This window comes from Dendrobates tinctorius, unplaced genomic scaffold (assembly GCF_039654945.1).
Source record: "Dendrobates tinctorius isolate UK_male_01 unplaced genomic scaffold, ASM3965494v1 ptg000007l, whole genome shotgun sequence".
Taxonomy (NCBI): domain Eukaryota; kingdom Metazoa; phylum Chordata; class Amphibia; order Anura; family Dendrobatidae; genus Dendrobates; species Dendrobates tinctorius.
In genome coordinates, this window is record NW_027361675.1 from 53,772,774 (window position 1) to 53,797,751 (window position 24,978).

A 24,978-nucleotide genomic window follows, 5' to 3' on the forward strand; every position below is an offset into this window, starting at 1 on the left:
TTTTGCTTTAATTATTGTATTGTTAACGTTGTTACTTATGACTGTTGTGTTTGAAACCGTTCAACTGTAAAGCGCTGCGGAATATGTTGGCGCTATATAAATAAAGATTATTATTATTATTATTATTATTATTATCTCAACAAAAAAATCATCACGAAAGGTACCATGAAGAAGTGAAAACAATGATAATTAATAAAAATTGTATTTTTACACTTATCAATTCAAAATAAATGATTACATTAAAAAGACAGGACTAATTGGTCTCCAACATAGGGGGGTAAGAATAACCAGCAAAAAAGATTGTAGCGTCTCCATGAAGTGCAAAGTGCATGAAGTAACCAAAAATCTACATTTATTCACAACAATATGCATCCAAAGTCCATAAATCCCTCCTAAAAAGAAATGAAGTTATATATAGAGGCCTATATTCCAACAGCAGTTGCAAAAAAGTTTGCTAAACTTGCCAAAATAAAGCGCTACCAGCACTAAAAGGAAAAAGTTGCCTATTGAAAATGTAGGAGAGGGGAGGGCTGAGGAAAGAAATGCACCATGGAAATTAATAAACTCATCCGTCCCATGTATATATATATATATATATATATATATATATATATATATATATATATATATATATATATATATATATATATATCAGAATATATAGAGGATTCCAGGGCACAGCAAGGACATTTCATAAATGATTAGATGCAAAGAAAAAAATTTTTTGAAATCAGGATTTTACCTATAGCAGGCCGCTGAGAAGGAGGACCGATGTGTGGAAGCTAAATGCTGGTGAAGCTTTTCCCCCCCGCCGCCCGACAGCGCTGTTTCACAAGAGTTGCTTCTTCCAGGGGCCCCTGGAAGAAGCAACTCTTTCGAAACAGCGCTGTCGGGTGGCGGGGGGGAAAAGCTTCATTTCTTTCCTCAGCCCTCCCCTCTCCTACATTTTCAATAGGCAACTTTTTCCTTTTAGTGCTGGTAGCGCTTTATTTTGGCAAGTTTAGCAAACTTTTTTGCAACTGCTGTTGGAATATAGGCCTCTATATATAACATCATTTCTGTTTAGGAGGGATTTATGGACTTTGGATGCATATTGTTGTGAATAAATGTAGATTTTTGGTTACTTCATGCACTTTGCACTTCATGGAGACGCTACAATCTTTTTTGCTGGTTATTCTTACCCCCCTATGTTGGAGACCAATTAGTCCTGTCTTTTTAATGTAATTATTTATTTTTAATTGATAATTAATAAAAATTGTATTTTTACACTTATCATTGTTTTCACTTCTTTAATCTTCATGGTACCTCCCGTGACGATTTTTTGTTGAGATATGTCTATTGAAGTGACTATTGCCTTTTTGATTTAGGATCATGGGTATATGTACTATGTATACCAGGGGTGTAGAATCTTTTTTCTGCCAAGGGCCATTTTGATATTTATACCATCCTTCGGGGGCCATACAAACTCTGCCCACAAAGTACATCCTGACTCTGGCACTGGTTTCATGACTTAATCTTTCATTGCATGACCTTCAATGTTCAGTAGTGAATACGGTGTGTGTGTGCTAACACAGCAAGAAGAAATTAATGAGCTTGTGGCAATCCAAATACAGCTCCCTGCCCAAGACTGCAGTCCCTGAGAATCTGCTCGGGGGCCTGATAAAAGGTCATTGAGGGCCGTAAATGGCCCTGGGGCCTGAGGTTCCCCACCCCTGATGTATACCATCAGTAGCAGAAACAGTGGGAAAAAAACTATAAAAATGTAAATACAGAATTTTAAATATGGATGGATTCACACTTCTTCATAAGTGACTCAGTGTGAAGATTTCAAGTGGAAATTATGAAAGATTTTAGCAGAAATTCTTAGACATTTTAAATAGCTTTGCCATATTGCTTAACAAATAATAAGTAATAAAGTAGGCAACACTCATAATTCAGTAGAAGGAACCCGCTGCTTTTTCTGTATGGATGCCATAATCATTTAAAAGACACAAAGCTGACTGGCATCAAAGGGGTGAAGGAGACAGCTGTAAAAGGTTGTATTTATTTGTCACGTTACGAAGCCATACCATAGCTTTGATGCCCCTGCAGTGCGCGTTCACACTGTTATCCTGCTTTTTATATTCCACCATAAAGTGAGCAGTGAAACTTGCAGAGGCCAGAGGGATGATTTACAAGCGCCAAATTGTAAGATGGGTCGCAAGTAAATGCTCTTAACGACAACTTGCAGAATTGCTTTATGGCAACATGCAAACCCACTAATTAATTTTGTGAAATTAAATATGTAAATATTTGATGCGATGTACTCTTTATGCTACTCATTTACATATTACAGCAAGATCGACCTAAACTATTAAAAAAATATACTTGACAAACAACAGCACTAAAAAGTCATGGCTACAAATTTCAGACTGATTTGCCCTTGATAGGAGTGAATTGATGTACAGTGGGTACGGAAAGTATTCAGACCCCTTTATATTTTTAACTCTTTGTTTCATTGCAGCCATTTGGTAAATTCAAAAAATATATATTTTTTTCTCATTAATGTACACTCTGCACCCCATCTTTACTGAAAATAAAACAGTAATGTAGAAATTTTTGCAAATTTATTAAAAAAGAAAACCTGAAATATCACATGGTCATAAGTATTCAGACCCCTTTAAATGTTTCAGTCTTTGCTTCATTACAGCCATTTGGTAAATTCCAAAAAAAAAATTTTTTCTCATTAACCCCTTTCTGACGTCTGACATAATAATCCGTCCATGTGACCTGGGCCTTTCTGACTATGGACGGATCATTACGTCATATGTTTAATGAAACACTGCGACTTACGTCGTGGTGATCGCATTAAAATTCCGGCGTCATCTTACCTATAATATTTGAAAGACTAAACTCTATATGCCCCCAGATATACTGTATGAGTTATATATCATGGCTGTACTAGCCAAAAGGCTGCTTCTACTCAATACTGAGCAAAGGGTCTGAATACTTATGACCATGTGATATTTCAATTTTTCTTTTTTAATAAATTTGCAAAAAATTCTACATTTCTGTTTTTTTTCATTCAAGATGGGGTGCAGAGTGTACATTAATGAGGAAAAAATGAACTTTTTTAAATTTACCAAATGGCTGCAATGAAACAAAAAGTGAAAAAATTAAAGGGGTCTGAATACTTTCTGTACCCACATAGGTTAATGACAAATGGGATAAGGATGCTGCAGCAAATGTTTTTGAACAATCTTATTATTATTGACATTTGCAAATTGTCAGTTCACATAAAAAAATCAACAAAGTAATCATCTATAACTGATGAAAAGAGATTTTCACATTAAAATATTATCATTGTCATACAGTTGGGTTGCAAAAGTATTCACCCCTTGGCTTTTTCCCTATTTTGTTACATTACAACTTGTGTTGTAAACTCTATAAATTTCTGTTACAAGCAATTACCTTCATAAGTCACATGCTTAGGCCTCTTTCACACATCAGTTTTTTCCCATCAGTCACAATCAGTCGTTTTTTGGGAAAAAAAACGGATCCATCAAATGATTGTGCTGGATCCGTTTTTTTCTCATAGACTTGTATTAGCTACAGATTGTGACGGATGGCCACACGTTTCATCCGTCGTCCGACGGATCCATCGGAAAATCTTTGTCCATCGGCCGGACGACGGACAAAGTAACGTTTTTTGTGTATGTCGAAATGCCGAACAGCGACGGATCCAGACTCCCCAAGAAGGTGCTGTGGGACCAAAATTTTACTTTTTGGTCACCAAGGTAAAAGCTATGTCTGGCGCCAAACCAACACAGCTCATCACCCTAAGAATACCATTCCCACAGTGAAACATGGTGATGGCATCATGCTCTGGGGATGTTTTTTGGCAGCAGGCACAGGGAAAATGGTCCGAGTCGAGGGGATGATGGATGGTGTGAAATAGAGGGATTTTCTTGAGCAAAACTTGTTTCAGTCTGTCAGTGATTTGAGACTGGGACGGAGGTTCACCTTACAACAAGACAATGACCCAGAGCATAAAGCAACATTCGAGTGGTTTAAGGGGAAACATGTAAATGGTGGCCTAGTCAAAGCCCAGACCTTAGTTCAACTGAGAATGTCCGGTCAGACTTGATTGCTGTTAACCAGAGGAAACTATCTAACTTGAAGGAGCTGGAGCAGTTTTGTCTTGAGGAATGGGCAATAATCCCAGTGTTAACATGTGGAAAGCTCATAGAGACTTATGCAAAGTGACTTGCAGCTGTAATTGCCACAAAAAGGAGGCTCTTCAAAGTACTGACTTCAGGGGGATAAATATTTATGCACACGGACATTTTCAGTTATTTTGTCCTACTTGTTTTTTGTTTGACAATTAAAAGAAAACCAAATGTTCACAGTTGTAGGCATGTTCTTCACATAAACTGATGCAAATCCTAAACACCACAGTAAAATTTCAGATTGTGAGGTAGCAAAACACACAAAAATGCCAAGGGGTTGAATACTTTTGCACTGTAGGTAAATGACCAACTTCCAGTTTAATGTACAGAACCACATTGCTAGCACACTCAAATCTGTTTTCCTGCTTTCTAAATTGGTCCATCTTGAGCATATGAAAAGGAAACATTTATATGTAGTTAATAAAAACTGTGAAGCATAGATAGAACTTGTCCATATTATACGCCCTATTAGAGCATATGGAAGTGATTGGGGTGATCCCTACTAAGGTCTCTGCTCTATAAGCCAGAATAGAGAATCACTCTGTAAAAAGAGTTCCCTCTTAGCCAGAACCATTCTGTCCATGCACTCCATGATCAGTCTTTAATTTGCCAGGCTTTCCTCCATTGACAAGATAGCCCCTTCGGTACTACAGGAAGCAATGGTAATTATACTTTCCCAATACATGCGATCTCTTACTTTTAGCTTTCTTTTGTTTATCGGCAGTCAGCTTAGCATGACTGCTTCATTATTAAACTTTAAAACTTGAATACTAAAAAAACAGAGTCAAAAGAGTCTGTGAAAGTGCAATGCAAAAATATTTTTATTATAGTATCATGTAACACTGTTATTATCAAAAAGTCAATAAAAACTGTAATTACCGTACATAAGGAAACAAGATAAATTATGAAGGATTCGAGTAAAGAAGTCTGGAGTCAATACCTTATAATGTACAAATCGGGGGAATTGTGTTCCTAAATAAGACACCTACAGTTTGTAATGGAAGATGACAATATATTAAGTTTCCTTTAAGAGGTCAGAGAATCACTATACAAGGGCATGTGTCAAACTGGGTATAGCTTAAGTGTACACTGAAAGACTAAAATCAACCTCAAATGGTGGAACTCCAGGGTATCCCAAAAGCTTTGACAAAGCTACACTGGTCATAGATATAACCAGTCAAAAGTTATCCCTATAAAACCATTTATTACTTAGAAATGTTTAATTGCTGGGGCTCTGACCTCACTGATCATGAGTACAGGGGTCCTAAGTCCCTCATGTGAGCGGAGTGGTAACTGGTTAGAGTCCAAGTGATTAGACTCCCCAGCTACTATACATTAATCAACTTTTATGTAGACAGGTGATACATGTTGCTGGTCTGGTAGCCCTTTAAAGGTGAACATCCAGCTTGTCTGTGACTGTAACTCTCACTGCAGTAAAGCGAAAGAGAGTACACCCAGTAATCTATCTGCGGTACTCATTCTTCAACTGGATGTAGCACAAAAGACCGGTTGAAGTTCGGTGGACCCGTTTGCACATGGTTATTGACGGCATATGCCAAAGAGTACTGCCTTAAGAAAGTGATCTCTGTCCAAACAAGCTCTGTAAGGCTATGTTTCCATGGGCTGGATTACCTGCGCTTTGGATGCAGCGGATACCCCACTCCACCGAAAGCGTTGCCCCCTGTTGTACGTGCGGTGATTCCGGGTGTGTTCATTGATCACAGGCGGAATCACCGCATCCTATTCATAGACTGTGTTATTTATCTTGCGGAGACGGAGCGTCTCCGCAAGATAAATAGACATGCTACGGTCTATAAAGACGCGCCTCATGTCCGGTTACGCAGGGCCGCCTGATGCGGCCATGCACGCATAGTGGAGATAGGATTTCATAAATTCCCCTCCACTATGCTGTAACATCTGGTTGCTGCGGATTGGATGCTGCGGCTGTACACAGCGTCCAATCCGCAGCAAATCATAAAGGATTCTGTTCCATGAAAACATACCCTTAATGATCTTTACATTCAAAGAACGCTGGAAACGTTTACCAAACTAAATTAAATCTGACAAAACTGATAATGCATACATATTTTGTAGCCTGACACTGAGCTATTGCAAAGTAATGCTAGAATGAATTATTTTAGAAACATCCCTTGCTAAAAATGTTTAAGTTTTATTGTTATTTTCTCATGAATTAGGTTCCAAGACCAATAATAATGAGCCAAGGTAATGCTTTCAACATATGGTATCAAAGACAGAATTGACAAACCCTTGAAAAAAGCCTAACAGGTTACAAAGACTAGATGCATGGCTCCCCAATGCCATTACAAAGATAATAATGTGTAGGTGGCGCCTTTATTGGAATATAGACTATCATTAAGTACAAAGCTTTATGATGGTATAAAGTAACATTTTGAATATAGCCTTTATATAACATGTTTTTCCTGTTTATCCCTGCTATATATACATTTTTATTGATGTAATCACTACTGTTTCCTAGCTGATGTAGCAGCCCTGTACTGAATGTATACATCCTGGTGACCGAACCTTCTGTATGTTGTGATCACACACGTTAGCTTAGATATTAGGGATGTCCTAGATATTATAAGTACCAGTAGGATATAAGTGCCTTAAAGACTTTAAAAGGAATCTGTCACCCCAAGTTTCGAGCATCAGCTGCGGCCACTGCCATCAGGGGCTTATCTACAGCATTCTGTAATGCTGTAGATAAGCCCTCGATGTAACCTGAAAGATAAGAAAAATGATTTAGATTATACTCACCCAGGGGCGTCCGGGTCCGGTTTTGGTCCGATGGGTGTCGCGGTCTGGTCCGGCGCCTCCCATCTTCTAACGGTGACATCCTCTTCTTTGCTGCCTGTTGTGGCTCCTGCGCAGGTGCACTGCTCTGCCCTGTTGAAGGCAGTGCAGAGTCCTGTAGTGCACAGGCGCCAGGAGAGGTCCGGCGCCTGCACACTGCAGTATTCTGCTCTGCCCTCAACAAGGCAGAGCAGTGTGCCTGCGCAGGAGCCATGACAGGCAGCAAAGAAGAGGATGTCACTGTTAGAAAATGGGAGGCGCCGGACCGCAACACCAATCGGACCAAGACCGGATCCGGACCACCCCACATTGAGTATAATATACTGTAACTCATTTTTCTTATCTTTCAGGTTACATCGGGGGCTTATCTACAGCATTACAGAATGCTGTTGATAAGCCTCTGATGTCGGTGCCGGCAGTTGATACTCGAAAAATGGGGTGAAGGTTCTATTAACAATTGCCAACAGCCTTCACACACAGTACTGGCTACTGATGACAGAGAAAGCTGTCTCCAGTTTCGAAGCAAAGCCAAAAGTTGACTTGCTGGGACCAAAGGCATGATACCTGACTGGAGATCGGGTCACCTTAAAGGGGTTATCTGGTTACATGATATTGATGACAAGAACCTATGCTTGAAAGGAGCTGATCTTCAGTACTTCCCAGTGGTCACTACATAATGAAAGGAGCTGCTTGGTGTAGTTCCATTCAATGTTTACATGGGGCAGCCGCTGGAGAGGCTAGTGACTGGTGGTTGAGATGGCAGGTGCTGGAATTTTACCCACCTGATATTGATTATTTATCTTAAGGGTAAGTCATCAATATTATGTGCACCTTTTAACTCTTTTGTACACTGTACATACTTAGATTTTAAGCTCATCCAAAGATATTTTTTTCAACTTAACATCCCCTTTAGGGTGTTCTCACCTTTATAAATGCTTAAATGGGTTTTATGGCATCAGAAAAAATTTTACTAAATTAAGGAAATGTAAGGAATTGTCACAAATGACCTAACTGACCTATACTTATCTGACAGACCAAATGTAGCTCCAGCACTTCCCACGTGTCTTCTCCTCTGTCTACCTATGTGACCTCTGTAGCCGCTCACTCATCCCAGTAGTTTTGTGCCTCACATGGCAAAGGTCAGGTGGGTAGATGTGGAGCTCAACATTGCAGTGCAGTGCATTTATGTTTTGCTTTATTTGGTACAGTTTCTTCAGATCTTGGAAAACACCTATAATATATATTTTTACATAAATTGGTAAAATGTAAAATATCTTCATACAATAAAGAGACATTTCTCGCTACACAGTATCAAATATATAATAATGCTTGCAATTTCTGTAATGGCAGGTAATGCTTTCAGGGGCAAAACATGTGAAAAATTAAGTGTCATATGTAGCTCAAGTGCCATATCTTCTTCCTTCCTTGGAAAATTTCAGAGTGTTTGATTTACTGTTGCCACACATGGAAACCATATGTGCTTGTGTTTGGGCTGAAACTATAGCCCCATAATCCACAAGTGTTGTACTATATATTCCATATGAATGGAAATAAGACACAATACCAGACACAACCCGTAGACCAACGTAGTGATGATGTTGATTCTGGAAAAAAGGGACTTTTTTTATCCTTATTCTGGAAAAACCTTGTTGAAATGTAGCCACGTAATTAACACATGCCAGCACTCTCCCTGGTTATGATATACACGTACATTTTGGTGAGACATTTTGGACTATAGGTTATAATACGGAAAAGGACAACCTGTTACTTCCAACGATATATGGGTTAAATATATTTAAAACATTGCAATGAAATGGATGAGCTGAGTAGAAGGAGCAGAGTTGTGTCATCTGGCAGAAGTGTCTACTCTCCAACTCTAGTGTCACTTACAAAGCCAGAAGTCTGTTTTCCTCATTTTCCACTGCTAGAATTTCCTCTCTCACATTTGTTTTTCTGTACTTGTTTTGATGTATTATTTTAACATTATAATTATTTACCAAAAAGCTGAGTTTTATCACATACTTGTGTGTATATATATATATATATATATATATATATATATATATATATATATATATATATAATTTGGACAGAGACCCATATATATTTGGACAGAGACAGCATTTTTCTAATTTTGGTTCTAGACATTACCACAATGAATTAAAAAAAAAACAATTCAGATGCAGTTGAAGTTCAGACTTTCAGCTTTCATTTGAGGGTATCCACATTAAAATTGGATGAAGGGTTTAGGTGTTTCAGCTCCTTAACATGTGCCACCCTGTTTTTAAAGGGACCAAAAGTAATTGGACAATTGACTCCAAGGCTATTTCATGGACAGGTGTGGGCAATCCCTTCATTATGTCATTCTCAATTAAGCAGATAAAAGGCCTGGAGTTGATTTGAGGTGTGATGCTTGCATTTGGAAGGTTTTGCTGTGAAGGAAACCTGCGGTCAAAGGAGCTCTCCATGCAGGTGAAACAAGCCATCCTTAAGCTGCAAAAACAGAAAAAAACCCATCCGGGACTTCCGGTTCCGGCGCCCGCATGTGAGGAGCAAGGCTTCCAGCGCTCCCCAACCCCCTGCTAAAAGGCAGCATCTACACCGCAAACTTGATCCCCAGATTACCGGGAACGGGAGGAGAGGAAGCCCCGGACCTGCTGCACCGCTGCATGGACAGATACGTCCTCAGGAACAGCGGTAAAGAGGCAGCTCAAAACCGAGGGGGAGAGACACGCGCGCCTTCCAAGATGGCGCCGGCGCCGACCTCAGCGGCGGCAGCAGCTGCTTCAAGGCAGACGGTGAGGAGAGGGGAGCAGGGAGGAAGGAGAGACGGCAGGGCTGAGACACACAAGTCTGGGAAATCCGCGATTGAGAAGCTCAGGGAGACCCAGGGCACCCCTAAGCCATGTACTCTTCCTGACGCGATTTATGCCCCTGCATCCCCCACTGCTATGGAAGACTGCGGTGATTGTGAGGAGCGTGACCCCCCTGGATCGCACATACCTGAGATGGACTATAAAAAGCTGGCAGGGGAGGTGGCAGGTCATTTACTGCCTGAGATTACGTCAAAGCTGAGGGAGTACATAGGAACGTCCTTGCATGATATGCAGAAGCATCTAGATGAAACCGCTGAGAAGGTGTCCGCAATGGAGACACGTGTATCTACACTGGAAGACAATGTATATGATGATCAGTCAACAATATCTAGGCTATCTAAGGAAAATCTGATTTTGAGAGATAAAATTGATGATCTGGAAAACAGATCCAGACGGAGTAATATTCGGATTATAGGAATCTCTGAAAAATTCCCCATAAAGGACTTAAGAAATCTGTGCGAAAATATGATCCCCGAGGCTTTGGGGTTAGAGGCGGGGAAGATAATTGAGCGAGTACATCGCATTGGCCCCCAAAAGAACCCGTCTGAAATGGGCAACCGGATAAGACCTAGACAAATCATTACCAAGTACCTGAACTTTTCGGACAAAAATGATGTCATTCAGTCCTATAAAAGACTTAGACGACCCCTTGAAATTAGGGGGGAAAAAGTGCTCTTATTTGAAGACTTTTCTGCTGAAGTGACCAGGCAACGCAGAGCCTTCAGTGTGATATGCACAGAACTACACAAAAACAATGTGCGGTTCCAATTGAGATACCCGGCAACCCTCTACATTAGGCATCAAGATGGCTCTTCACATTCATTTTACAATCCCAAAGAAGCAGAGAAGTTCCTCAAGACCTTGAGAGTCGTTCACACAGAGGATGCAAGATCGCAGGGAAGCGCAAACAGTCCCAAAGAACATCTAAAGGACTGGCCGACATACACGGAGGACAGAAGCCCGAATCTAGTATCGGATTCACCGAAGGCCCAGAGAACGTCCAAACAATCCGGGAAGGTTTGAAGAAGGGTGTATGGGTCGCTACTAAGGACAGATTGGGGTTCTGTCGTATAGTTGTTTTCTTCTCTGATCACCTCTTGGACCGCCCGAGGGATTTGTATTCTATATGTCTGTTTATAACTGATCACGCAATAATGGGAGAGGGGAAAGGGGGGAGGGGAGCAAGGGAAGGAAAAGGTGCGGGGAAGAAGTGAAGTCAAAAATGGTATGCCAATCTGGACAAGGATCCTGGAGATGTTCTCCAGGCTCCTTAGGGGATAAAGGGGCAGGGAAAAGGTTAATTTTGGTTCAACTTGTTTGTGGGGGATGTAATTGTATTTTTGATTTTGAAATTGGCTCACATGGACAGAGAAGCTTTGCTCGTATCCCAGTGTTGGATGTCACTAAGTTAACCACAGTTGGCCCACCTAAAAAAAGGAAAAAAAAAAAAAAAAAAAAATATATATATATATAATAAATAAGAATTTATGAGGATAGTTACCTGGAATGTAAGGGGCCTGAAGTCCCCACAGAAGCGGTTAATGATTCTCAGACATCTTAAACGTATTAAGCCAGATATAGCCCTATTACAAGAGACACATTTGGAATTGTCAGACTTTAAGAGGATGGAAAAATTGTGGGTGGGCAAAACATACGGGTCACCAGCTATTAATAATAAGGCAGGAGTACTAATGTTGATAGATAAAAATTTCCAACACCAGGTGGTAAACACTAAAACGGATCATGAGGGGAGGCTACACTCGATTACCATAACGACATCAGGCAGCACATACAAAATAATGAATGTATATGCCCCCAATGAAAATAATAAAGCATACTACCATTTTCTAGAACAGGAGATACTGAAAGATCCCATACATGACCTGATAATCGGGGGGGATTTCAACTCGGTGGTAAATGTCTCAGAAGATAGAAAAAACGAATCACAGGGGACACCGGGGCTGAGAGGCCAAGATAAAGTAATTTCCCCAATGCTAAAAAACACGGGCCTGACTGACACTTGGAGATATCTGCACCCGCAGGATAGGGAATTCACTTTCTATTCACCTGCCAAAAACGCGTGGTCGAGGATAGATCAATTCTTGGTCTCCCCGACTGTCCTTGGCAGGGTGTTGTCGTCTACAATACATGATCTGGTGATATCGGATCATGCGCCTGTGACAATAGAACTGGCAGATGCGTTCCCTAGAGGAACAGACTATTTATGGAGATTTCCTAGATATTTACATGACAACGAAGATTTCGCATTAAAACTGAAGGAGTGGTGGGGAGAGATAAGAGAGGACAATAGGTCACACGAGACTAACTCACCCCTATTATGGGAAACAATTAAAGTAGTCATGAGGGGAAAAATAATTTCATACACGTCAGCTTTAAAAAGGAAAACACAGGAAAAGTACACACAACTCACGAACAGGCTCAGACAGGCTTATACCCTGTTTCAAAGCCACCCCAACAAAATAAATAAGGATAACTGGTTAATGGAGCAAAGAGAATTTAATACTTGGATGGCTAAGAGGGAACAATTATTTAAATCATCTCATGAGGCCAAATTCCATAGATTTGGAAATAAAGCAGGAAAACTGATGGCCTCTATGGTCAGGAATAGATTCTTTGCACAAGGCCCTTTTCATCTAAAAGACCAAAATGGTAACACACAAATTAAACCAAAAGAAATAGCCAATATTCTGGGAAAATACTATAAGAACCTTTACATGGATAAGGTGGATCGGAGATTTCCGAAGACCACATTACTCGATCGACCAGATATCCCGAAGTTGTCAGATGAACAAAAACAATTCTTAAATACACTCATTACACAAGAAGAAATTAAACAGACAATTAGGAACTTGGGGAATGGGAAAGCCCCGGGCCCTGATGGCTATTCGGGAGAATTTTTTAAGATTTTACAGGATGAAGCATCCCCTGTTTTAGCAAAAATATTTAACGGGATACTAGAAGGGAAGCCCATGACGAGGCCCAGCAAATTAGCATATATCAAAGTTTTACCAAAACCAGGAAAGGATCCCCTGTCGCCGGGATCTTATCGTCCCATTTCCTTAATAAACGTAGATAATAAAATTATGTCTAAAATCCTGGCTGATAGATTGGCAGAAATATTACCAAACCTAATATCGGAATCACAGGCGGGTTTTGTTAAGGGTAGGTCAGCAACGAGTAACTTGAGAAAAGTCATGTTGGTCTTGGACAGGGTAAACCTTAATCCCACTCCAAGTGAAAAACCAGCATTACTAACAATCGATGCTGAAAAAGCATTTGATAATGTCAGGTGGGAATGGCTTTTCAGGGTGTTGGTAAAAATGGGTTTTGATGGCTCCTTCCTGACCTACATCACAGAGTTATATTCAAAGCCGGAGGCCCAGATCTACATTCCGGGTTTCCTCTCGGACAGGTTCCCATTGTCCAGGGGGACAAGACAGGGGTGTCCTTTGTCGCCTCTGCTATTCAATATAGCTCTGGAACCTTTGGTGAGAGAGTTGTCTGACCCGCAGCGATTTCCTGGCATCCAGATCGGTGGGGAGACAGTGCGTGCTACTTTCTTTGCCGACGATATTTTGCTTTTCCTTAGGGATCCCTTCGCGCAGGTTGAACCGGCTATAGAAACGATAAATACATATGGGGATTATGCGGGTTTTAAAATTAACAAGATTAAATCCGAACTGCTTCCCCTGGGAAGGTGGGACGAGACGAATAGACAGAAATTAAATAGAGCTCAATTTTGGGTGGGTATGGCGAAATCTTATATTAAATATTTAGGCATTAAAATAGGGGGAGAGCCATCTTCTATATACAAATTAAACTACCCTCCTTTAATAACAAATATAGTAAATGATCTAGTAAAGTGGAAAGATCTCCCATTAAATTTGACAGGGAGAATACAACTGATTAAAATGATGAGTACTTCGAAATTAATGTACCACCTTCAAACAATACCACTCCTGCTGAAACACACGGATGTAAAAGCATTGACTTCTGCGTTCTCCAAATTTATTTGGAGGAACAAAAAACCACGCATAAGTCTTAAAAAGATGATGAATCCAAAGACGGAAGGGGGCTTAAACTTATCGAGTATTAGAAATTATAACATAGCGTGTCTGACAAGGTACTTTTTAAATTGGTTGCATGGTGAGAGTAAATATTCGGCCTATGTCATAGAGAAGGAATATGCCCATCCTTGGGATCTTAGGTCCTTGTTGCATGCAAGATTAAAGATGCTCCCAGCCAAAATCAAAAATTCTTTGATATTCCGGGATACTATTGCCACCTGGAAGACGGTGAGAAAAAAATATAAACTTTCGTTCCGAATATCTAAATACCTCCCAATGTGGAACAACATAGAGTTTTTACCGGGAGTAGAGAATAAACTGTTTAAGGAATGGAGAGATAGGGGTATACAGGAGATAGCTCATCTGGTTCATCCTACAGAGAACAGATGGCTAAGTCAAAACGAAATAATAGAAAAATTTGATCTCCAAAAATTTCAAACGTTACAATTTGAACAGATTAGGTATCATATCATGTCCCACTTAGTAGACACGCAGGCGGAGTTCACATGCAACGAGTTTGATAAAATGGTTGATGCAGCAAAAAATTTTTCGTCTATTACATTGCTATATAACACGATGAGAGGGGTGCTCTTAGATAGTCATCCAGATACCTTCTATAAAAAATGGGAATCGCAGCTGGAGGACAGGGCTATTGGAGACAAAATAAGGAAGGGGTGGACTAAAGCTCGACAGTCCCTTATTAATGAGAGTTGGAGAGAAACTCAATTCAAAATAATACATAGGGCAATATACGCCTTCCAGTTTCCAAGGAGTTCTGATAAGCCAGATAGAATCACGCAGTGTCCCAAGTGTAATGTCCCATTTACTGACTTACTCCATGGCCTACTGACTTGCAAGCATGTGGCGGATATGTGGGGTGCGGTTAGAAAATACATAAAGAACATATGGGATTGGGGTGATGAAGTCCCGAGAGATTTGATCTTATTTCATTATTGGGAGAAGTCCCCCGTTGCTCATGAAGGGGGGGGAGGACCCCCAGATGTCGTCCATATAATCATAATGCTCATGAAAAAAATATTACTAACAAATTGGCTGCAAAAAGACATGCCCACCATAAAAGAACTCTCGGGTCGCCTGAAACATGTAATGCTAATGGAAAGGTTGGAAGCAGAAAAGAGGAAGTCTTGCGAAACATCTAGATTTTTTACAAAGTGGAGGCATTATATTGTGGAACATTGTAACAAGGAGGAAATTCAACGCATAGTTATTCCTTTCAGGGACACTACATGGTACCACAAGGAATCTTTGGGGGGAACACTGGGAAGATTAAAACTTAACTGAGGCAAATGATTTCTGTGAGCCAATGAAAGTCAATTATGGAGAGTCATAGAGCCTGTGAGTGGGTAGGCTCTCCACAAAGCAAGGGAGGAAAAGGTTTTAGGGTGTTGGGGGGGGGGGGGAGAGATTGTTGGGGAGGGAAGAGGGTAGCAGAGTTAAAGCTGTTCTTTAAATATGTAATCTTAAGGAAGAAGTGGACGCCATTGACTTTTGGAAAGATTGTTACTTGAGATACATGCTCTTGATTAGAGCCGTGATGGTGCGTCTCTCTGAAGAATGCAAATTTGTAACATGATATGCATCTGTATGGCTTTTCCTTTCTGTACTTTCTTTTGTTGTTAACAAAGAAAATTTCTAATAAAAAATAGAGTTTAAAAAAAAAAAAAAACCCATCCGAGAAATTGCTACTGTGGCGCCCCCAGGAGTATGGTCGCCACAGTGGCATTGCCTTCCTCCAGGGAGGGTGATGTCAGGCTTGGAGGCAATGAAGGGTCTCTCTAACAGTTAACCATGTCATGCAACACAGTTCCCACTCCAGGCCAACAGAGGGAGCTCTGAACCAGAATTGGGGGAGGAGTGCTCTCTGAGGGCCAGGAAGGGAAATGAGGAGTTAGTGTGAGGAGGGCAACGAGTGTAGACGTGTGGAGAGAAGCTGGAGGTTGAGCTGAGGATAGAGAGCTCCCTCCCAGTGATAGCGCATGATCTGGAGCCTGGTCTCCACGGTTGTATGGATACTAAATGTCCTGCAACCGAAACCAGAGGAGTAGGAAGCTGTAAATGCTCTATTACCACCTAAGACTCGGAGGCACAACAGCGACGGGTGAGCCAAGAGAGATAGAGGGCTACAGCTGTCTGCCATACGAGGTAGTTCTAAGAGAAGATAAGAAGGAGGAACGTCAGTGTAACACAGTACTGGATGTACCTCAAGCCAGCACTAGGAAGGAGACTACACAACCCATCTGATAGAGAGATCCCTGAGTTGCTTCCAGGCTAGCCTGCTCCTGTGCCATCTGTAACCAGGACCTTGGACTGCGTTTGCCAAGTAAAAGGTAAAGAAACTGCACCCTGTTGTGTCCTTGCCTCCTTCCTGCAACATCCTCAGCACCGCTACATCTCTGTGCCAAACACTGCACCCTCTTCCTAAACATTCCGCTACACTGCCCTGGGACCAACAGCCCTACCTGTGGAGGGCTACAACATCATTGCTGCACTACACCATCTGTCCCAGAGGATCTGCTTGCAGCGTCGGCTTAACACCTCCCTTGCCGAACACCACAAGTGGCGTCACAAATCACTTATAAACTTTATTCCCAACTCAACCCCTTTTACATGGGCGCCCAGGGCCACGGACCGGGTCACCGCTGCTGTGACAATCCCCTCTGTAAGACCGGCCCGGTACGAGTACCCCACAGCCCTGGGAGGGTGACCCACTACAACATTAGGAGTGGCAAAATCTACAGTTTGGAAGAAAGAAAGAAAGAAAGCAAGCACTGGTGAACTGATCAATGCAAAAAGACCTGGGCACCCACGGAAGACAACAGTGGTGGATGATCGCAGAATAATCTCCACGGTGAAGAGAAAACCCTTCACAACAGCCAACCAAGTGAACAACACTCTCCAGGAGGTAGGCGTATCAATATCCAAATCTACCATAAAGAGAAGACTGCATGAAAGTAAATACAGAGGGTTCACTGCATGGTGCAAGCCACTCATAAGCATCAAGAATCAAAAGGCTAGACTGGACTTTGCTAAAAAACATCTAAAAAAGCCAGCACAGTTCTGGAAGAACATTCTTTGGACAGATGAAACCAAGATCTACCTCAACCAGAATGATGGAAAGAGAAAAGTATGGCGAAGGTGTGGTACAGCTCATGATCCAAAGCATACCACATCATCTGTAAAACACGGCGGAGGCAGTGTGATGGCTTGGGCATGCATGGCTGCCAGTGGCACTGGGTCACTAGTGTTTATTGAAGATGTGACACAGGAAAGAAGCAGCCGAATGAATTCTGAGGTATTCAGAGCCATACTGTGTGCTCAGATCCAGCCAAATGCAGCCAAACTGATTGGTCGTCGTTTCATACTACAGATGGACAATGACCCAAAACATAAAGCCAAAGCAACCCAGGAGCTTATTAAAGCAAAGAAGTGGAATATTCTTGAATGGCCAAGTCAGTCACCTGATCTCAACCCAACTGAGCATGCATTTCACTTGTTAAAGACTAAACTTCAGACAGAAAGGCCCACAAACAAACAGCAACTGAAAACCACCGCAGTGAAGGCATGGCAGAGCATCAAAGAGGAGGAAACACAGCGTCTGGTGATGTCCATGAGTTCAAGACTTCAGGCAGTCATTGCCAACAAAGGGTTTTCAACCAAGTACTAGAATTGAACATTTTATTTACAATTATGTAATCTGTCCAATTACTTTTGGTCCCTTTAAAAACAGGGTGGCACATGTTAACACTAGAACTACTGTACTCGTGACACCTACTAGAACTACTGAATGTAGTCATTTTGACTACTGACTTGTTTTCGTTTATTATTAGAGTTTCATTTGTGGTTATTTATTAATAATTATATTTTTTTAATGTATTATTATTGTGAGATCCAACAGTAATGCTTTGGAATGATTTTTTTCTAATTTTTTTTCATATTTTTCTACAGGAAATAACAAAAGTAAACTAAGTAAAACAATAATAATAGACGTTTTAAAATTATTATTAAAGTGCACACATATAAACAACAACTCAAGAACAACAAGCAGAGAAAATGCAAGTGAAGGAGAAGAAAAATGAAAATATGGCGCAGAATCTCAATAAAACCGACCAACCGTTATTATGAAGTACAACCGGTAACTTAATAAACATTTGTTGATTAGCATTTCAGGCATCGTCTTTCAATTACAGCGGTACATTGCCCACACAAAGACTTATGGCAAGTCATACAATTTCCAACAGATGGATTATTTTTGCATTTTGCTTTTATCTGGCAAAATTTTTTTTGAGACATCACATCTGAAGATGTAGCAACTTGGGACATGCCACCCTTTCCCCTAGATACAACATACAGACCACTCAACTCTGTGACAAGTTTTTGCAAAAATGCCTTGCGTGACATTTGTCCGGTGGTCATCTCCTTGTATAATATCCAAGCATTTATACCCGCTAAGTCTAAGGTATTTTCAAATGCGTGAACAGGCCATCTCCTAGTACCTGTTCTTGTGCTGTATTTGCGTGCCATCTGATCTACTACATCTACTCCATATTTTGTTTCATTATAAAACTTTACAGTTTCTGGATTTTTTTTTTGGAGATTCAGAAGCAACAAGAACATCGGGATGGACGGAACTCAGAATTATCACATTTTTGGTTGGCTTACCTTGATACACGGTAAGTGTAAAATTATCCTCATTTTTATAGACTTTAGTGCTGTACAACTTTTCTTTCATTGTTTTTATTTCTTTAGGCACTTCTCATCTTATCTTAGTTAGTGTTCCCACGATAGTCGTTCCCTGGCTTTTTAGCTGTTTGGCGAGTTTTACTGATGTAAAATAATTATCAGTGGTTACATTTCGACCTTTTTTCAAAAACGGCTGCAATAGTTTCATGACTACGTGGTCAGCTAAACGGTCATCAGCACGGCGTGAATCATCTTTACCCAGATAAGGGAAGCCATTTACAACATATTTACTATCCTTATCTACAGCTAGCCAAAATTTATGGCCATATTTATCTGGCTTGGAAGGTATATACTGTGTGAAAGGACATCTGGTTTTGCTTGGGAAAAGTTGTTCATCAACCGTAATGTGTGGGCCAGGTTTGTAACAAGCAATGCAATTGGCAATAAACCTGTCCCAGGGTAAATAAGATACAATGAAAAAATTATGCACAAAACTTTAAAGCAACTTTTAGTGACAAAAGGACAGCAAAATATAGCAGGTAGTCAAAATGACTACCTTTAGTAGTTATAGGTGAATGTTGAAATAAATGCGCAATTTTTGCACCTAAATTATTTATTGCCACAAAATCTTTTTTAACATCCTATTTGAGGAAAAGTCACCGAGTCTCAAGCCGGAATTCCAAAAAATGTAGTCACAGAGGAGAAATACATAGTGTGAACTAGTCAAAATGACTACCTCAGTAGTTCTAGTGTTAAGGAGCTGAAACTCCTAAACCCTTCATCCAATTTTAATGTGGATACCCTCAAATGAAAGGTGAAAGTCTGAACTTCAACTGCATCTGAACTGTTTTGTTTAAAATTCATTGTGCTAATGTCTGGAACCAAAATTAGAAAAATGTTGTCTCTGTCCAAATATATATGGACCTAACTGTATATACATACATACATACAGTGGGGGAAATAATTATTTGATCCCTTGCTGATTTTGTAAGGTTGCCCACTGACAAAGACATGAACATTCTATAATTTTAAGGGTAGGTTAATTTTAACATTGAGAGATAGAATATCAAAAATAAAATCCAGAAAATTACATTGTATAAATGATATAAATTTATTCGCATTTTGCAATGAGAAATAAGTATTTGATCCCTCTGGCAAACAACACTTACAACTTGGTGGCAAAAACCTTGTTGACAAGCACAGCAGTCAGACGTTTTTTGTAGTTAATGATGAGGTTTGCGCACATGTCAGGAGGTATTTTGGTCCACTCCTCTTTGCAGATCATCTCTAAATCATAAAGATTTTAAGGCTGTCGTCAATAATTGATGAAGCGGGGAAGGTCTCCATTGGGGGGAGAATTTACTCCAATAATGTAAAAAGAATACTGTCACGCAATATCTGTTGTTTAAAATTTTTTTATCTGATTTAAAAAAAAAAAAAGATTTTAAAGCTGTCACTTGGTAACTTGGAGCTTCAACTCCCTCCATAAGTTTCTATGGGATTACGTGGGATTATGGTCTGGAGACTGGCTAGGCCACTCCATGACCTTAATGTGCTTCTTTTTGAGCCACTCCTTTGTTGCCTTGGCTGTATACTTTGGGTCATTGTCTTGCTGGAAGACCCAGCCACGACCCATTTTTAATGTCCTGGCGGAGGGAAGGAGGTTGTCACTCAGGATTTTTCGGTACATGGCTCCACCCATTCTCCCATTGATGTGTTGAAGTAGTCCTGTGCCCTTAGCAGAGAAACACCACCAAAACATAATGTTTCCACCTCCATGCTTGACAGTGGGGACTGTGTTCTTTGGGTCATAGGCAGCATTTCTCTTCCTCCAAACAAGGACAGTATGCTCAAGAGCTAAATTTTTGTCTCATCTGTCCACAGCACCTTATCCCAATTACTAACAGAATCATCCAGGTGTTCATTGGTAAACTTCAGAAGTGCCTGTACATGTGCCTTCCTAAGCAGGGGGACCTTGTTGGAACTACGGGATTTTAAACCTTTACAGCGTAATTTTTTATCAATGGTTTTCTTGATGACTGTGGTCCCAGCTGCCTTGAGATTAAAAAGTTCCCCCCGTGTAGTTTTAGGCTGATCTCTCACCTTCCTCATGATCAAGGATAGCCTGCGAGGTGAGATTTTGCATGGTGCCCCAGATCGATGTCATTTGACAGTCTTTATGTATTTCTTCCATTTTCTTACTATTGCACAAACAGTTGTCTCCTTCTCACCCAGCGTCTTACTTATGGTTTTGTAGCCCAGTCCAGCTTTGTGCAGGTTTATGATCTTGTCCCTGACATCCTTATGAAGCTCTATGGTCTTGCCCATGTTGTAGAAAGTAGAGTCTGACTGATCAATTGAGTCTAGACAGGAGTCTTTTATAAAGGTGGCTATGTAAGACAGCTGTCTTTAATGTAGGTAACAAGTTGATTAGGAGCGTCTAATTGGTCTGTAGGAGCCAGAATTCTTAATGGTCGGTAGGGGATAAAATACTTATCTCTCACTGCAAAATACAAATAAATTTATATAATTTATGCAATGTGATTTTCTGGATTTTATTTTTGATATCCTGTCTCTCACTGTTTGTATATATATATCTAATATAGAAAGCTCAAAGTGTGTATGTATGTATGTATGTGTGTGTGTGTGTGTGTATGTATGTGTGTGTGTATGCCCAGGATAGGCATCCGCACCGTCGCAGCTACAGCCACAAAATTTGGCACAGTCGCACGTCTGGACCCCGAGAGCGTCCTAAGCTATGTTGTGAGGCGAAATTTTAACCCCGCGCGTTCCAATTCACCAAACAAATTCGCCCCTGTCTACATACTGGGGAAAAAGTGTGCGCACGTCAAGCCCCGCCCCTCATTATGATGTCATAATGCCCCTATCTACATAATGGGGAAACAGTGTGTGCGTATCAAGCCCCGCCCCTCATTATGATGTCACAATGGTTGCCATGGCGACGCTGATGTCATCATAGGTTGCAAGCTCCGCTGCTCATTATGATATCATAATGGTTGACTATGGGATGGAGGATGTGTGATGGGTATATGGGCACTGGACTATGGGATGGAGGATATGTATGACGGGTATATGGGCACGGGACTATGGGATGGCGGATATGTATATGGGCACGGGACTATGGGATGGAGGATGTGTGATGGGTATATGGGCACTTGACTATGGGATGGAGGATATGTATGACAGGTATATGGGCACGGGACTATGGGATGGCGGATATGTATATGGGCACGGGACTATGGGATGGAGGATGTGTGATGGGTATATGGGCACTTGACTATGGGATGGAGGATATGTATGACGGGTATATGGGCTCGGGCTATGGGATGGCGGATATGTATGATGGGTATATGGGCACGGGACTATGGGATGGAGGATGTGTATGATGGGTATATGGGCATGGGACTATGAGATGAAGGATGTGTGATGGGTATATGGGCACTCGACTATGAGATGGCAAATATGTATGATGGGTATATGGGCATGGGACTATGGGATGGAGAATATGTATGATGGGTATATGGGCATGGGCCTATGGGATGGTGGATATGTATGATGGGTATATGGGCACGGGACTATGGAATGGAGGATAATTATAATTTGCTATAACTAACCACAGTTAGATACTATGCCCGGGCAGCGGGAATATGGGCACTGGACTATGGGATGGAGGATATGTGTGACGGGTATATGGGCACGGGACTATGGGATGGAGGATGTGTGATGGGTATATGGGCACTGGACTATGGGATGGAGGATATGTATGATGGGTATATTGGTACGGGACTATGGGATGGCGGATATGTATGATGGGTATATGGGCACGGGACTATGGGATGGAGGATATGTATGATGGGTATATGGGCATGGGACTATGAGATGAAGGATGTGTGATGGGTATATGGGCACTCGACTATGGGGTGGCGAATATGTATGATGGGTATATGAGCATGGGACTATGGGATGGAGAATATGTATGATAGGTATATGAGCATGGGACTATGGGATGGAGAATATGTATGATGGGTATATGGGCATGGGACTATGGGATGGAGGATGTGTGATGGGTATATGGGCACTCGACTATGGGATGGAGGATATGTATGATGGGTATATGGGCACGGGCCTATGGGATCGTGGATATGTATGATGGGTATATGGGCACGGGATTATGGGATGAAGGATATGTATTATGGGTATATGGGCACGGGACTATGGGATGATGGGTATATGGGCATGGGACTATGAGATGAAGGATGTGTGATGGGTATATTGGCACTCGACTATGGGGTGGCGAATATGTATGATGGGTATATGGGCATGGGACTATGGGATGAAGGATGTGTGATGGGTATATGGGCACTCGACTATGGGATGGAGGATATGTATGATGGGTATATGGGCACGGGCCTATGGGATTGTGGATATGTATAATGGGTATATGGGCACGGGACTATGGGATGGAGGATATGTATTATGGGTATATGGGCACGGGACTGTGGGATGGAGGATAATTATAATTTGTTGTAACTAACCACAGTTAGTTACTATGCCCTTGCAGCGCCGGGCTCTTCAGCTAGTATATATATATATATATATATACTAGCTGAATAGTCTGGCGTTGCCTGGGCATAGTAACCAACTGTGGTTAGTTATAACAAATTATAATGATTATATTGCACATAAAAACATTTCACATCATATATTCATCACTACAGATTTGCAACACAAATTAACAATTAAACAATTAAACGATTACCCAAGTATTGATGATATTTTATTTTCAACTCATTCAAGATTTTTGGTTTTTCCTTTCGGTGCAAAGATGAACAGATTTTTGGCAGTTCCAACTCTTGAACAGCCCACGTAAAGTTGACCATGAGAAAAGCATGGAGATTGCAAATCAATCCCTACTACTTTCAAGGACTGTCCCTGAGCATTGTTAATGGACATTGCAAATAGCAGTTGAACTGGAAACTGGAGGCGTTTAAAATCAAAAAACAAATCAGATGGAATGAGTGGAATTCTTGTAATGAAAATGTCCTCTCCTTTGGCACATCCTGTTTCTGAGCTGTGTATCTAACCCTATCCTGTGTGATACTGACTGCTGAGCCGTGTACCTAATCCTATCATGTGTGTTACTGACTGCTCAGCTGTGTATCTAATCCTATCCTGTGTGATACTGACTGCTGAGCCGTGTATCTAATCCTATTCTGTGTGATACTGTCTGCTGAGCCGTGTATCTAATACTATTCTGTGTGATACTGAGTGGTGAGCTGTGTATCTAATCCTATCCTGTGTGATACTGTCTGCTGAGCCGTGTATCTATTGCTATCCTGTGTGATACTGACTGCTGAGCTGTGTATCTAATCCTATCCTGTGTGATACTGACTGCTGAGCTGTGTATCTAATCCTATCCTGTGTGATACTGACTGCTGAGCCATGTGTCTAATCCTCTGCTGTGTGATACTGACTGCTGAGCTGTGTATCTAATCCTATCCTGTGTGATACTGACTGCTGAGCCGTGTATCTAATCCTATCCTGTGTGATACTGGGCTCCCCCTGCAGTCTGTGTCAGAGGATGGTCTGTGTTGGCACGGTAATAAATTGTGTTATTTCCAGCTTTACAGAAGGACGATAACACCATAGAAATAATAAGAATAATAGGCAAAATTGTTTGGTGAATTGTAACGCGCGGGGTTAAAATTTTGCCTTACAACATAGCCTATGACGCTCTCGGGGTCCAAACGTGTGACTGTGCAAAATTTTGTGGCTGTAGCTGTGGCTGTGTTTAGTGTGGTGGATGTCACATACCTTCACTTGCCCGCTTTTGGCTTTGTAGCTGGTTTATAATAAGGGGATATTAGACAAGTACTCCTGTGGTGAAAATATGATGAACAGGGAAACTTATCTTTCGTTGCTTTTTATGGTGCCAACCTCCGCTGTTGGGGAGGGTTATATTGAGGGATTTATAGAGAGAGTAAAGGTTTCCTAACTTTGTTTGCTGTACCCTCCTCACCTCGGTATATTATATTTATCCCTTTATGTCCTTTTAGAGATACAATTGGTCGCCTTTGATATCAATTAATTTTTGTATTGATTGGAATTCTTTGGTTATGTTTTTATGAGAATTATTAATACAAGTGTGGTTTTAGAGGGGGTTCTTTGCATTTTGTAATATAATTTTCGAGATCCTCCACAACATACCTTTATTTGTTAGCTGACATGTTACATTGGTCTAGGGAAGGGAACTTGGTAAATGCAGAGCGG

The 24,978-nt window shown here is 41.0% G+C and overlaps 1 protein-coding gene across 7 annotated transcripts in view; it reads right to left on the reverse strand.

Annotated features, from left to right (window-relative positions):
• CLIP2 (CAP-Gly domain containing linker protein 2) overlaps positions 1–24,978 on the reverse strand; it is a 188,119-nt gene that overhangs the window by 130,666 nt on the left and 32,475 nt on the right. For 2 of the 7 annotated variants that reach the window (XM_073574828.1, XM_073574819.1), the window contains exon 2: positions 8,039–8,253. The exons of the other annotated variants lie outside the window; for them this stretch is intronic. The gene's annotated coding sequence lies outside the window, so the exon portion shown is untranslated. The remainder of the gene's footprint in view (positions 1–8,038; positions 8,254–24,978) is intronic. 7 annotated transcript variants of the gene reach the window in all.